The sequence below is a fragment of the Cuculus canorus genome, chromosome 18 (genome assembly GCF_017976375.1).
Source record: "Cuculus canorus isolate bCucCan1 chromosome 18, bCucCan1.pri, whole genome shotgun sequence".
Lineage (NCBI taxonomy): Eukaryota > Metazoa > Chordata > Aves > Cuculiformes > Cuculidae > Cuculus > Cuculus canorus.
In genome coordinates, this window is record NC_071418.1 from 7,272,381 (window position 1) to 7,285,528 (window position 13,148).

Genomic DNA, 13,148 nt, shown 5'->3' on the forward strand with positions numbered 1-13,148 from the left:
ACACGTCGGCATCACTGCCGGGAGCCGCTTGCGCCTTTTCAGGAATGGTGCTGGGGCCTGGCAGAATACCCCTGCCTGCCCCCGCTCCCTGGCTGCACAGCGGGAACCCCACTGCCTGCGCAGCCTGGGTTCTGCGTGCGCTGCCCGCCCTGGCTGGCGGCTGCTGGAGAGGTGGGAAGGGGCATCTCCTGCTGAGGCAGGAGGAGCTGGCAGCTGCCGGCTGGCGTTGGAGGATGCTGTGCCAACAACACGGCGGTGGTTTTTATAACAAGCCGTGAACCGTTATAGCGACCACCTGCAGTGTGCGTAGCAGCCGGCTTGTGGTGCAGCTGCGGGGTCTGCTGCGCCAGTGCCAGGGAGCAGTGGGGACCACTGGCAGGTCTTGCTGGAGGCAGAGCTGTGAGCCTCCCAGTGATGCTGGCTGGGGAAGCACTCCCCGCCGCACCCAGGTCAGGGCTCCAAATTGGGGTTTCTGTCTTTGCCTGGTGGCCCATCAGCTCTGCTAATTGCACACAGCTCTCAGCTGCAGCAGAGCTTGGCACCTCTCACGTGCTGGGTGTATGTTCTACCCCTCCATCGTCTCCCCTGTGCTGGTGACGGTCCTTTGGGGCTGGATTCTTGGCAGACCTCTCTGTGGTGGCAGCATGTGCAGAGGGACAGCGGTGGCCCCAGGAGTACTCCCCTGACTCTGCCATCAGCGCTTCCGCACGGTGATTTGGCCGGTTACTTCGATTTCCACTATCGCTGTTTATGACTGATGTTTCTCTTTCTTAGAAGAAGGGGGAAGGACACGCTATCTCCCACCAAAAGCCCTTCCCCTTCCTCCAGCAATGTTTCTGCCATTTACATTAAAGGCTATAACGGGTTGGAGTAAATGGAGCAGGTTTGCAATTAGTTTTCAAAGTACTTATCTCATTAAAGTAAATGAATTATTGATTTAGTGACACTCATGCTTTTAGTGAGCGGCACAGTGCCATCACCACTCTGTTCCCTGGCTCACAACGATGGTGGCCAACCCTCGCGTGCACACGGGGGTGTGAGCAGCGAGTGGTCTCTCTGCCTCTTGGCTTCGTAGCCAATGCAGACCATGCTGGACATGAGGGACGTGGGAGCACGGACACAGGCACAGTTTTGCAAGGGGCACCTGTCAGGGTGCAGGAAGGCATTGGGCAGCAGAGCTCTCTGGGGAGGGAAGGGTTTGGGACCTGCTTTGCCTGCTGAGGGCTGTGCTTGGGACAAGCTCCAGACCCTGGTGTCCTGGCACGCTCCCGTGGGCACAGGCTGCACCGGGATCCTTCCTGGCAGCCCATCCTTGCGGTACCAAGGATGACAAGGGAGGGAGAAAGGCAGCCCACTGGTGCCATGGGACACTTGGCTCGCTTGGTGCCCAGCAGCACAGCAGAGGGCCAGCGTGGGGCTGCTAGGCAGTACAAGGGGACAGGTCCCATCCACTGCCCATGATGCCTCCAGCGCCTCCGGCCAGAGCACAGAGAGGGGTGCGTGAGATGGGTGCTTGGTTCTGGGGCTGGACGCTGCCCGGCGGAGCGTGGCTGCAGGAGTGTGAAGCGCTGAAGTGCTGTGCTGGAGCCAAATGCTTATGGCTGAACCTGCTGCCCCCCAGCCAGCTGCTGACTCAGCTCTTTTGCACTTCTCTGTACAGAGATTTAATCTCTCCCGTAAGATAAAATACTCCATTAATGGGAACCTGCCTACTCAGAGCCACCCCTCTCTGGGTTCCAGGCAGGAAGAGCTGTGCTCTCCCACTGCCAAGAGCTGAGGCTGCTGCTGCTGGGAGAGCGCTGAGAACAGCCCAGGAGGCACTCAGCTCCGCACATGCCGCCTGTGTTGCTAGACATGTTCTCTCTTCAATCCTGTGCCCTTGCGTCTGGTGTGAGATGGGACGAGGGGCTGTGGGAGGGATGCCAGACTCCTCCAGTGGTGTGTGAGTGTGTGCCACATGGCTTTGCCAGCAGGTGTTATGGGCAACCTGTGTGTCGGAAGCCCTTTGTCCTCTTTGGAAGCATAGTGTGCTGAGAAGGAGGAGGTGGTGGTGCTGCAAGAACTGCCCTCATCGGGTGTGAGGGAGGGCTGGGAAACGAGCAGAAGTTACAGCAGGAATTTCTGTGGAAGGGTTCTCAGCAGTTACTCAGGATGGTGTTTTGGTAACTGAAGTCAGAACTGGTGACACTGGCAGGGTCTGTGCCGAGCGGGCACGTTGCCTGGGTCACACCACCTGCAGCCTGTGGGCTGAAGGGCTCTGGTTGTCGCTTGCCAAAGGAAATGGTTCTCCGTGACTGGAGGGAGGTGCAGGTCACTCAGTAATGCCCATGCCTGCAGCAGCCCTCACCCCACCCTGCGATGCTCTTGCCTCTGCCCTGGAGGAACCTAGAGCTGGAGCTGGCAGTCAGCCCTGTGCCAGGGACCCTGCCTGTCCCCATGCCACTCCACCTGCACACCCTGCATCCAGCCAGGCCTGGCAAGGTGGAGCAGGTCCTCTGGGCAGGCAGGAGCTGGCTGGGTGCAGTATTTGGAAGGGGGGGTGCCAAAACGGGAGCAGCACTATGTGTTGTCACTGTCCCCAAGGAGTGACTGCGCTTTCTGCATAGAACTATAGAATCGTTTGGTTGGAAAAGATCTTTGAGATCGTTGAGTCCAACCATACCTGTCCACTACTAAACCATATCCATGAACACTTCGTCTAGTCAACTTCTAGTCAACCAGGGATGGTAACTCCACCACTTCCCCGTGCCAGTGCCGGAGAACCCTTTCAGTGAAGACATTTTTCCTGATATCTAATCTGAATTTCCCCAACTGATGGAATGGAGCCACCAGTTTGAGGACTCTCCTGAACACCGACTCAGCCTTAAAGCTGTCCTGGTGATGGTCCCTCACCCAGCCCTGCCGCGAGCTGGGGCTCCTCCGGGGCTGCTTGAGCATCTCCTTGCCTGCAGCTCTTGGCCGGCGGAGCAGGACGGCAACCCCTCTGCGGGAGTCAACCCCACGCCCCAACCCCCAGCCCACTCCTGCCGTGCACCTCCAGGAGCTGCTGGGAACGGGGTGTTTTATCTTAGTTAAAAAAAAAAAAAAATCCTTCTCATTTAATTAAAAGTGTTGACATTGTGCCTGGCCATCCCGCCCGCCAGAGAACGTGGTTATAAATTAAACATTAAACCTTTAATGGCCCATAAAGAAATATTCGCTGCTGCTTATGTATATAGGGGATATAAATAGAGAGGGCTGCTGGGGGAGGGGTAGGATATTATTTTTCCTCAGCCAGATAATCTTTGCTAATGAATTTAATTAAAAGCAAAATTAATTTAGGATTTTTGGTGGAGGGAAGGGGCTGGGGGGGGTCAAAGCGTACTTTGAAAAACTACAAAGAAGTTTCTCAAGAAAGTGAAGCAGGGCAAGCAAGCCCAGGTTGCAAAGCAAGGATGGGGATTGTTGGGATGCAGCATCCGTGGGCCCTGGTATAGCTGCTGGGCTGGGTGACACAGGTTGTGTTTTCAGGGAGCCCCAGGCAGACGCCCTGATTTAGAACGGAATGGTTTTAGCTGGGTTGGTTTTTGCTTGTGAGCTGGCATGCGTCGCGCTCGCCTGTTCTGTGTCCCTGCGAAGCTGCTCAGGGCTCCAGCCAGAGTGGATCAGCCTAGAGCTTTGACAGAAAAGCAGTGCCAGGAGCATGATCCACCCAGGAATGCTGACTCCCATCACCTGGAGCGCTGAGCTGCTCCTCACTCACCACCCATCAGAGCCCTGCCAAGGATTTTCCTCTCCTGCTTTGGCATATGAGGCAGGACAGGGAGGTTTTGGATGAGCATCCTGGTCCCTGTGGTGCCTGAGATTTTTGCCTGGGCTGATCCCGGGCTTGGTGAGCTCCCCAGCGACACAGGTGAATGCAGCGCATTCCAACTGCTGGGGCTTTGAGCTGCTGTGGAGAGTTTCTCAGAAGGCGCCTTCCTTGGGAAATGTGTTTGGGAAATGAGATTTTACCCATCACTGTACCTCCCTGAGGAAAGCGAGCATCCTTCAATTATTCATTGCCAAACAGGCTGTCTGGGCTCCCAGCACACCCAAACTGACTGTAGCACACGCTGGAGTTCTCTGTTCCCGCTTTGCTGTCTCCTACCTTCCGCTGCCGGGGATCCTGGTGAGCGTTTTGTTGGCAAAGCCAAGGAAGACCTTGGGAGTGGTTGCTGCGAGGCAGGAAGGCTCTGCTGGGCTCTTCTGGGCTTGTGACCATGCGGGGCTGTCTCCTTGCTGCTGGGTACCAGGAAGTTTCCAACCAACTTTTTTAGGGCACCCGTGTCCCGCAGCTGGGGCTTCCCTGGTGTGGATGGTTGGGGGACCCTCAAGCCTGGAAAACTCGCCTGGCTGGGCGAGAGCTTTCTGGAGGGTTTTTATCATAAGAGCACTAATGGAAGTCAGCACCAGCCTAATGAGCTGTGCTCCTCCATGAATCTGATTCATTGAGGCAGGAATTACCATAATTGATTATCCTGCTGTGCGGCTAAGAGCGGTGTTTGCTAACAGAAGTGCCTGGGAACCGGCTCCGCTCTTCCTGAGCCACCGCCGTGTGCGGTTGGGCCTCTGGACAATCCCTGGGCTGCGTTCTCGCAGGGTCCGGCTGTGGGTTTGCAGCAGCATCTTCTTGCCTGGCCCTGGGCGCAGGGTCCCTTCACCCACGCTTCTGCACCCAGGGCTGCCTTGTCTTACGGTGCCAGGGATCCAAGGAGCATCGCAGCTCTGGCCTTTACGACTCAAGCTGTTGCTGCCTGCCTGGGCAGATGGGAAGAGACTGCAGGACTCACCTCCGGGTCCCCAAAGAAGCAGTTAACAAACAGAAACAACCCTCGCTTACTGTTTTTGAAAAACTGTTGTGATGTATAAGCCGTTCTCATTATTTTTGAGGGTCTGACATGATTTATGAACATTTGCTTTGGCAATGTTGCAAAAGCCAATTAGTTGAAGTGCAGCTTTCAGGAAGTTTTCTTTGAAATTTGGCGATATCCTCCAAGAAGTGCCCGGAGCTGGGATGGGAGTAGCAGAGGCATGTGCTGCAGGGCTCGCTTCTCGCAGGAGCACGGCACCGCTCTGGAGAGTGAGGGGCAGGGATGAGCAGAAACACGGGAGCATCCTTGGGTGCATGCAGCGAGCCGGGGTGGGCAGAGGGCTTGGAGCACACCAGGCTGGCTGTGTGTCCAGCACTTTGGTGATGACTGTCCTTTCCAACTCCCGAGCTGTGTGAGGGGGATGAGGTTGCACTTGCAGACTCCTCGAGGAAGCTGCAGAAGGGCGCCGTGGTCCATAGGAGCTGGGTCAGGTGCTCTGGCAGAGCTGGAGGCACGGTTTCTGCTTCCATCACCCTGCGCAGAGTGCAGGAGGGTGCTGCTGCTGCTCAGCATCGGGGTTTGGCTGCCCCGTGCTGAGCCCCCTAGCCTGGCTGCTGGCTCTTAACCAGGGCAGGTTTCCCAGCACAGCCTGGGAGATAACGCTCACGTTCATACTCGCATTCAAACGTTTTGTCAGTCAATGAGCAAATAGCACTGACTGTAAGCAGGTTAGCGATGATGATCATTGATTTTAATTCTTCCTCCTCTTTCTTGTCTTTTCTTAGAGAGCCCAACGCGAGCACCACAGGAGGAGCTGGGCTGAATAAAAGGTATGTTGGCAAGGAGCTGCTGTAGGGCTCAGGCAGTGGCTCCTGGGCCCCCTTGGCTGCACGCCTGAGCTGCTGCTCTCAGGGCACAAGATCCCTGCAGGGTCCACGCTAAAAGCTGCATGCTGACACCTGCATGTCTAGGGGCAGGTGATGGATGCTGCTGCCTGAGCTGCGTGGTGCCAGGTGGGAGTGGGCAGCACTCTCTGCCCGCAAGTCCGGGCTCTGGTGGGGGCAGGTGGGCAGGCGCAGAGCTGTGTGATGGGGAGGGCCAGGAAGAAGGCTGCTCGCTCCTCTCCAGCAGTGACCCCCAGCGCCCTCAGGGTGCTGAATCCCTGCACAGGCGTGACATGAGTGGTGTGAGTTCTGGGTGAGGAGGGCCAAGGGCTGCAGTGTCTGTGAGCTGTCTGTGTGTGCTGACGTTGCTGTCTATCTGTCTGTGCTCTGTGAGGCTCTCGGGAGCCCTTCCTGGGGAAGTCTCTTGAGGGGACCCTGCCCTTACCAGGGTGGCACAAGCCCCAGCCGTGGGTCCTGAACTGGCTGTTGCCCATCTTGGGGCATGTTGGTCCCTGGGGTCCTGCAGCACTTGCCGTGAGGTGTCCCTCTGTTCTACGGCATCCCTCAGGCTGACACCCAGCTCAGGCAGGTGATGGCTTGTCCATCTGAGGGGGGTCTGGACCAGCTGCCCGCTGCCAGCGCAGTGCCCACTGGGCAGACAAGAATGGCTCCTTCCCATCATAACCTTGTAACCAGGTCCATCCTTCTGAGTACAGCACCTACTCCCTGGTCCAAGTTAGGAAAGCAGAGAAGCAAAGATAAGACAAGGGGGCTGCGGGTGAGGATGCCTCCATCTCTCCATGCTCTCGCACTGGTCCAGAGGTGCCTGTGCAGCAGCAAGACTGGGGGGTGGCAGTGGGTGAAGCAGTGGCACTGAGCACTAGAGAGCTGCTGCTGTGTGAAAGTGATGGAGGAGAGAGGCATTTGAGTGAGTGCTCTCGCGTCTGTCAGCAGCAAGGTGAGGATGAAGGTGACCAGCTGGGGATGGATTATGGTCCTGAAGGGTCCTGAGACACCTTGAGAAATGTGGAAAAGGAGCCCCTAGGAGTGGGAAGGCTGGGGCAGGAGCTGAGCTTATGGGGAGCGTGAACCAGGATGAACAGGATGAAGGCTGGGCTGCGGGTGTAAGCCCAGGAGGAAAATGTGCCTGGTAGGAGTGGTGATGTGCGCTGGGGTGCAGGGGGCTGCGGCTGCTGCAGCACGGTGATCCACTTTTTTGCAGGAGCGAGAGCCCAAGCTTTGGCTGGCTCCGTGCTGGGTGGTTGAGGAAACCCGGCAGCCCTGGTGCAGCAAGGGCAGAGCACAGGTGGTCGCTGGGGATGGACAAGGAGCTCTCTGTGGGCCCAGGGCTTACCCCTGCCTCTGGCATTTGTGTCTGTACTGATGTCTGCAACTCGCTCCCTGTGCTGAAGCAAGGGCTTTGCTCCCTCCCGGTGTCTAGCTGTGTGCAGGGACATGTGGCATTCGGGTTGGTCCCTGGGGCTGCGACAGGCTGCAGGTGCTCAGGGCTCGCCAGGCTGTGGCCACGCGGTTGTGTCTGGAGCAATGTGCCTGGTAGCGGAGGGGAGGCAGCAGTGGGGTCGATGTCTTGGAACCAAGCAGCCCCTGAGCCCTGGACTGGATGGAAGAGTTGGGATGTGGCTGCAGAGTGCTGTTTGCAAAGGTGCCTCAGGGCAAGAGGTGTGGATGCGGGGCTGGGAATGATGAAGCAGATGGTAAAACAGGGCTGGGAAGAGAGCTGGTCCAGGGAGCCAAGCTGGGGAAGCGCTCCCAGTGCCGACCCTGCAGTGGCTGCAGGATGGTGCTGCCCCCCTGCCCCGTGAACCCCTAGGTTTTGGCTTGCCTGGCAATGAAGGGGTTTTATTTTGCTGCTTTGGGCCCTTCTGCCTCAGATCTCTGTGCAGCCGGCACACGCAGGTCCCATGCAGCAGCGCGAGGTCCAGCAGGCTGAGGGGCACCAGGCTGCCTGTGGGGCTGCGTTTGCAGGACACAGAGAAAGAGGAGAGGGTTTTGATAACCAAGGTATAAGAAGGAGTGCAAAGCCCCCTGCCCCAACTTCCTGCAGTGATGTCTCCTCTGCTTTATCACCCTCTCCTGTTGCTGAATTATTGAGAGTGTTGCTTTCTTTTATTGCTGTGCTGGAGGAGAAATGCCTCAGCCTTGCTCTGCTTTGAATATGATTATGGGGCTGGAGATGTCAGAGCCAGCTGGGCCCCAGAGACCAATCTGCCACACCTCTCATTCCTGTGCTTTCCCTTATTCTTATTTATTCCCTTGCTTCTGCGTCTGGTTCAGCGCACACGGTCCCCTCGCTCTCCTCTGCCGAGCTGTGCCCCAGGAGGATGGGAGATTTAGTGCCTGCCAAGCAGCGCTGCCCCGCTGCCGAGCTGTTGTGCCTGCGGTGCACGGCTGGGAGCTGCATCCTCACAGGGAAGGTCCGTCTGACCCTGGGAGCCCCACTGCCCCGTGGATGGAGGTGCTGGGCTGCAGGCAGAGCCCAGACAGGGCTTGTGCCTGCAGCCAGCTCTCCCCTCACCTTCTGTGTGAGATCTCAGCCAGTCCCGTGATTCTCCCCTGGGGACAAGGTCTCCATCCAGCCTCTGCCCCAGGGCTCTGCTAGGATGCAGCACTGGAACTCAAGGGATGACCATTGTCCCAGTGTCTGCAGGGACTTCTGGTGGCCCTTGTGGAAACCACAGCGGCCACATCTTGGGCTGCAGGGCAGGCAGCTCATGCAGGGGCTGTTCCCATTGCTCCTGCTCAACGGGACTGGGGGCTGCTGGCTCTGCCCTCCTCCGGCCACAGCTTGGCCACATCCTGCAGAGCAGGTGATGCTGGAGACCCAAAGACAGCCCATCCCGGCAGGGCCTGACAGACCCCAGCCAAGCATCCCTGCCTGCCGGGAGCAGAGATGGGGAGCGGGTGGCTGCGCAAACCGCTGCCTGCCGAGGGGGTGTCGGGAGCCAGCTGGCACCTCGCAGGTTAACCGCGAGAGCGGCCGATTCCCTTATTGACAGGGTAGCTTGAAAAATGCTGAGGCAGGACATCGGCTCCTCCGAGTGTCAGCACGGGAGCCCACGCTGTGCTGCGAACCCACACACTGCCGCTGCCGGCCGCCCCCTAACACCCCGCTCTGCCACCGGACCCCCATCCAGGCTCTCCAGCTGGGGAACAGGTCAGCTCACCGTTCCCTTTGCTCTTAAAGACGCCAGAGAGGATTCCATTTTTATTCTCCTTCTCCCATTTTTTCCCTGGGGTGAATAAACCCTTTCCGGGCCACCCCCGCAGCTGTCCCCCTGCTCTCCAGCCCATCAGCACCATGTCAGACGCCGGCAGCCGGCTCTGAAGCGTGCGGTGACCCGCGGCGAGCGATCACGCTGCGCCAGGGAGGGAGATAAGAGTGCAGAGCTCCTGGCCGTGCCGGCCCTTGGCACTGAAGCCAGACAGCAGGTGCTTGATGGGAGAGAGCCCACCAAGGAGGAGCAGCACCCAACGCAGCCGGCGTCAGGGACCAGCCCGCCGCCCTCCCACCGATCCCGCGGAGCTCCCCAGCACTCCGCTGCCGACATGATGATGTACTTTTGGGTAGGTACCACCATCAAGGGTGGGCATTTCCTTTCCCTATCTACTAGGGTTTTGCTCAGGGTTGTTTCCTGCTGTTGTTGCTTCCCATCTGAGCAGCCCAGGGAGAGCTTTTCTCCTAGAAAGCAGGGAATGGGATGCGATGCTAGAGGCAGGCCTGGCGTCAGGGATGAATGGGACAGTGCAGAGGCGGGCAGGGCTCTGGGTACTGCAGCCTCACCCCTGCCTGAGAGCAACCCCAGACCACCCTCTGCTTCCTCTGAGCTCCCCTTGGTGCTTTCCACAGGCAGCAGACCCGCGCCAGCCCAGAGTCACCAGACGCTACCCAGAAAAAAAATCTGCCCCGATCCACTCTTGGCTGCACTGAGTTGGTGAGCAGCCATTTGGGCATGTCTGTGCTGCTGGGAGATAGAGTTGGGGGCTTCAGAGCCTGCCCTGGGGGCTGTGCTGAGAGGGGCACGGGTCTGTGGTGGCAGTGGGATATTTACATCTTCACGGAACTGCAGGCAACCCCTCTTGTCTAAGGTTCTGTCCCCCATGATGCCCACCCAGGACCTGGAGGTTGCTCAAGATGTGGCCACTACACTTGTATCCTGAGCTTTCAGTTGGTGGCCAAGACCACTGAGATCCCCATGGGAACCCCAGCGTCCCACAGCAGCACCACGGTCCCTGTTTGGAGCCTGCGCGGCTGCACGGTTTGGTCCAGTCTGCCGCTGCTGAGCCTGGAGTTGGAGGACAGGGCCAGGAGGGAGGGCTTGGCTCTGTAAGAGCTCCGGATCTCCATGAGTGTTAAGCTGTCTCCAAGGGGGTGGCTGGTAGGGGACCTGCTGAGATCCCCCCCCAAGGCATCCCAAGGGCTTTGAGTGTGGATGGGGAGGTGGGGGACGTGCTGGTGTCTGTGCAGGCACTTTGCAGCAGCCAGAGATGGGATGCTGAATGCAGGTGTGAGCTGCTCTCCTGGTGCGGCCAGGACAGTGAGCTGAGGGGAAGGAGACTGAGGCCAGCAGCATCCTGAGGAGCTGCGTATCTTCCCCAAAGGTGCAGGAGCTGGGAGAAGCATCAGGCTCTGTGCCATCTCTGGGGGCTCCCGGTGGCATCCCAGCCCACAAACTGGGGCTCAAGCCAGTGGCACCAGGTCCTTCCACCCCCTCCCTCCTGTTCCCGCTCCCCAGAGCTGGATGAGCCAGCAGGGGGGTTGCAGTGTCCCTTGGGGGATTACATGCTCTGGGAAGCTGCACTCCCCTGGATTTTGGAGAAGGAATAGAGCGGATAGAGTTGGGTGAAGGGGGATGTGGGGAAAGGAGCTTACGGGGCAGAGGAGGATAATGTGAATTCATTGTTTCTTGGGGAAGCGGCTTTCAGACGTAAGGTGCTTTGTCATGAGAGATCTTGGTGCAGCCGCCGGTCAGGAGCCCCATTGGGGCTTGCAGAGCTTTCTTCTGCCAGGGTGTTAATTCTGCCCAGGGACTTAACGAGCTGCCATGGACATGAAAGCAAACTCTTCTGGAGTTTCTGCTTGCGGCTCCATAGGCGCCATGTGGCTTCATGGAGCTCCAGCCGGTACAGGGTAGGATTAGCAGTGTGCCTTTCCCTTTGAGAGCTCCAACACAGCTCCCTGCAATGCGTTTGCTGCCCAGAGTGGTGGGCAGTGCAGCAGTGCCCGAGGGTCTCCCTTCCCCATACTGCGCCGTGCGTGTAGCCAGCAAGCCTGGGACAGGCAGGTCTTGGCATCGCAAAGGGCAGCGCGGCAGCATCCCCAGCTCTCCTGGGAGAGAGGTCAAGCGAGGGCTTTGCTCCCGGCAGAACAGCTGAGCATCATTTCTTGGCATCGCAGGAGTCTCTCCGTTGCGAGCGTGGGAGAAAGCAGAGGGGTTTGGTTTCCCTGCGTGGCGGGAGCGTGGCCACCATCGGGAGTGCTGCGGGGAGCACTGCAGTAGCAGGCGGCAGCGGGTGGCTCGGTAATCGACACCGCAACAGGCTGAGATGCCAAAGCAAAATGTCTTCAAATTAGCAGTAATTGCAGACAAAATAAAAGAGCATGTGGGGCGAGGGGAAGGAGGGTTCTATAAATATTATGATTTTTAAAGTTTGCCCTGGAGTCCTAGAGCGTGTTTAAATGCTAATATCCTGTCTATACATTTAAAAAGCTTTATAATGAGGATTGAGTGTCTGCTTCCAGAGCACCTCCTGCCTGGCACTCCTCCTCTGCCCTCATCACCTACTCCTGGTGGTGTCCCAGCCCGGGCTGCCCCATGCCCAGCCCCAGCAGTGCCACACACGCCCCTGCTCTCACCCTTGCTCAGAGATGTACTAATTCCCCTGGTCAGCCTCGACTGTCCCATCCTGCCCTTGCTGTCATGCAGAACACCCCAGTGCAGCCTGCAAGCCCAGCATGCAGTGCTGCAGCAGCTTGAAGGGCTGTGTTTTCTTGGGAACCCCTCATAGGACAGCAGGTCTGATCTTGGGAAAGGGCTCTGGAAATGCGGTGTTTTAGGTCTCCAGGTCTGCAGCTGCATCACCCTCCATCGTTCCTGCATCACCCTCTATCCCACAGCGGTGGCTCTGGCCCTGGCAGCACCGCCACGGGGCATTTTGCCGAATGCAGTACGGCCGTTTTACTTGCTGTGGTGCTGCCCACCCGGCCCACAAGCTTCAGGTGCTCAGCAGCATCTGTTCTGCCACGGTTCTGCTGCCTGCACGTTAATTCTCATTAAATCTAGTGAGCCTAATTGCCATTTCATGTAAATATTTTGTCAAGTGAAAGGGCTTTAGGAAGGGCTGCACTGACTGGAGATGTCACTCTCTCACCGCTGCGGTGACAAGCTCCTGCTTGTCCTGCCCAACCACAGGTGTAAACCGTGTCCCTATGGGAGCTGCGCAGAGCTTGGACGTAGCCAGCTGCCTGTGCACCGCTTGTTCATGCTGGGTGATGGGGGGACAGCATCTCCCCTGCTCATGCATCTCATGGGGTGGCTGCAATCCAGGCTGTGTTTGTGCAGAGCACTGAAGGTCCCAAGGTGCATCCTGTGCTGGCTAAAGGGCAGAGGAGGGATGGCACAGGGGACAGCAGGACGTCTCCCAGTGCTCTCCTGTTCTGCACAGTGCTGGCAGCTCCGGCTGGATGTTGAAGCATTTCCCGGCCCCCACCCCGTGCTCGCCTAACAGCGGGTGAGGAAAGTTTCAGTGAGATGGTGTTTTTCCTTAGATACCATTAAACTTTCATGTGCTTTCTCTGCATTTCTGCTCCCCTCCAGGCTGCCACAGCTGCTGTCCCAGATACTTACCGTGTGTTGGTCACGGTCCTCTCCTCACCTGATCAGGTCATACCCTGGTGCTGGTGACATCACTGCCCCTGCCTGGGACCTCGTGGCTACCGTGGCAGGCAGGGAGGCAGCAGCCTGGGGCAGAGGCAAGATCTGCGACAGCAGCAGTGAGTGTGCTGGCACAGAGCACTGGAGGTTTTCAGGACAATCTCTGGCTTCTTTGGAAGTTCAGAGCAGGGGGAGTTTTTAGTGACACCCCCCCCCCCTCAAGAACCACTGGAAGAGGAGGGAGGATGAAGGATTGCAGGGAAGAGGGGGAGGAGGTTTTATCTGGGTGTAGAGGAGGCTCAGCCAGGCATCCCGAGGGAGCCAGGGCATCCTCCCCAACATCCCATACACTCTCCCCGGAGCTACTTGTGCCCTGGCAGAGCTGCTTTGTAATGGCTGTATTGGGTTCCAATATGCCTGTGGTTAGTTTAAACCAAAACTGTCTTTTAGAGATGCAGCAAGAAACCAGAAATCTATAGGTGGCTGCAGGGCTGCCTCCAGAGATGGGGGAGTGTGCAGGGATTCGGGGCAGCACATGG

The 13,148-nt window shown here is 58.0% G+C and overlaps 1 protein-coding gene across 8 annotated transcripts in view; it reads left to right on the forward strand.

The window, feature by feature from the left end:
• The window catches only part of RBFOX3 (RNA binding fox-1 homolog 3), a 193,666-nt gene that overhangs the window by 149,477 nt on the left and 31,041 nt on the right, over positions 1–13,148 (forward strand). For all 8 annotated transcript variants that reach the window (XM_054082980.1, XM_054082983.1, XM_054082985.1 and 5 more), the window contains exon 3: positions 5,618–5,662. The gene's annotated coding sequence lies outside the window, so the exon portion shown is untranslated. The remainder of the gene's footprint in view (positions 1–5,617; positions 5,663–13,148) is intronic.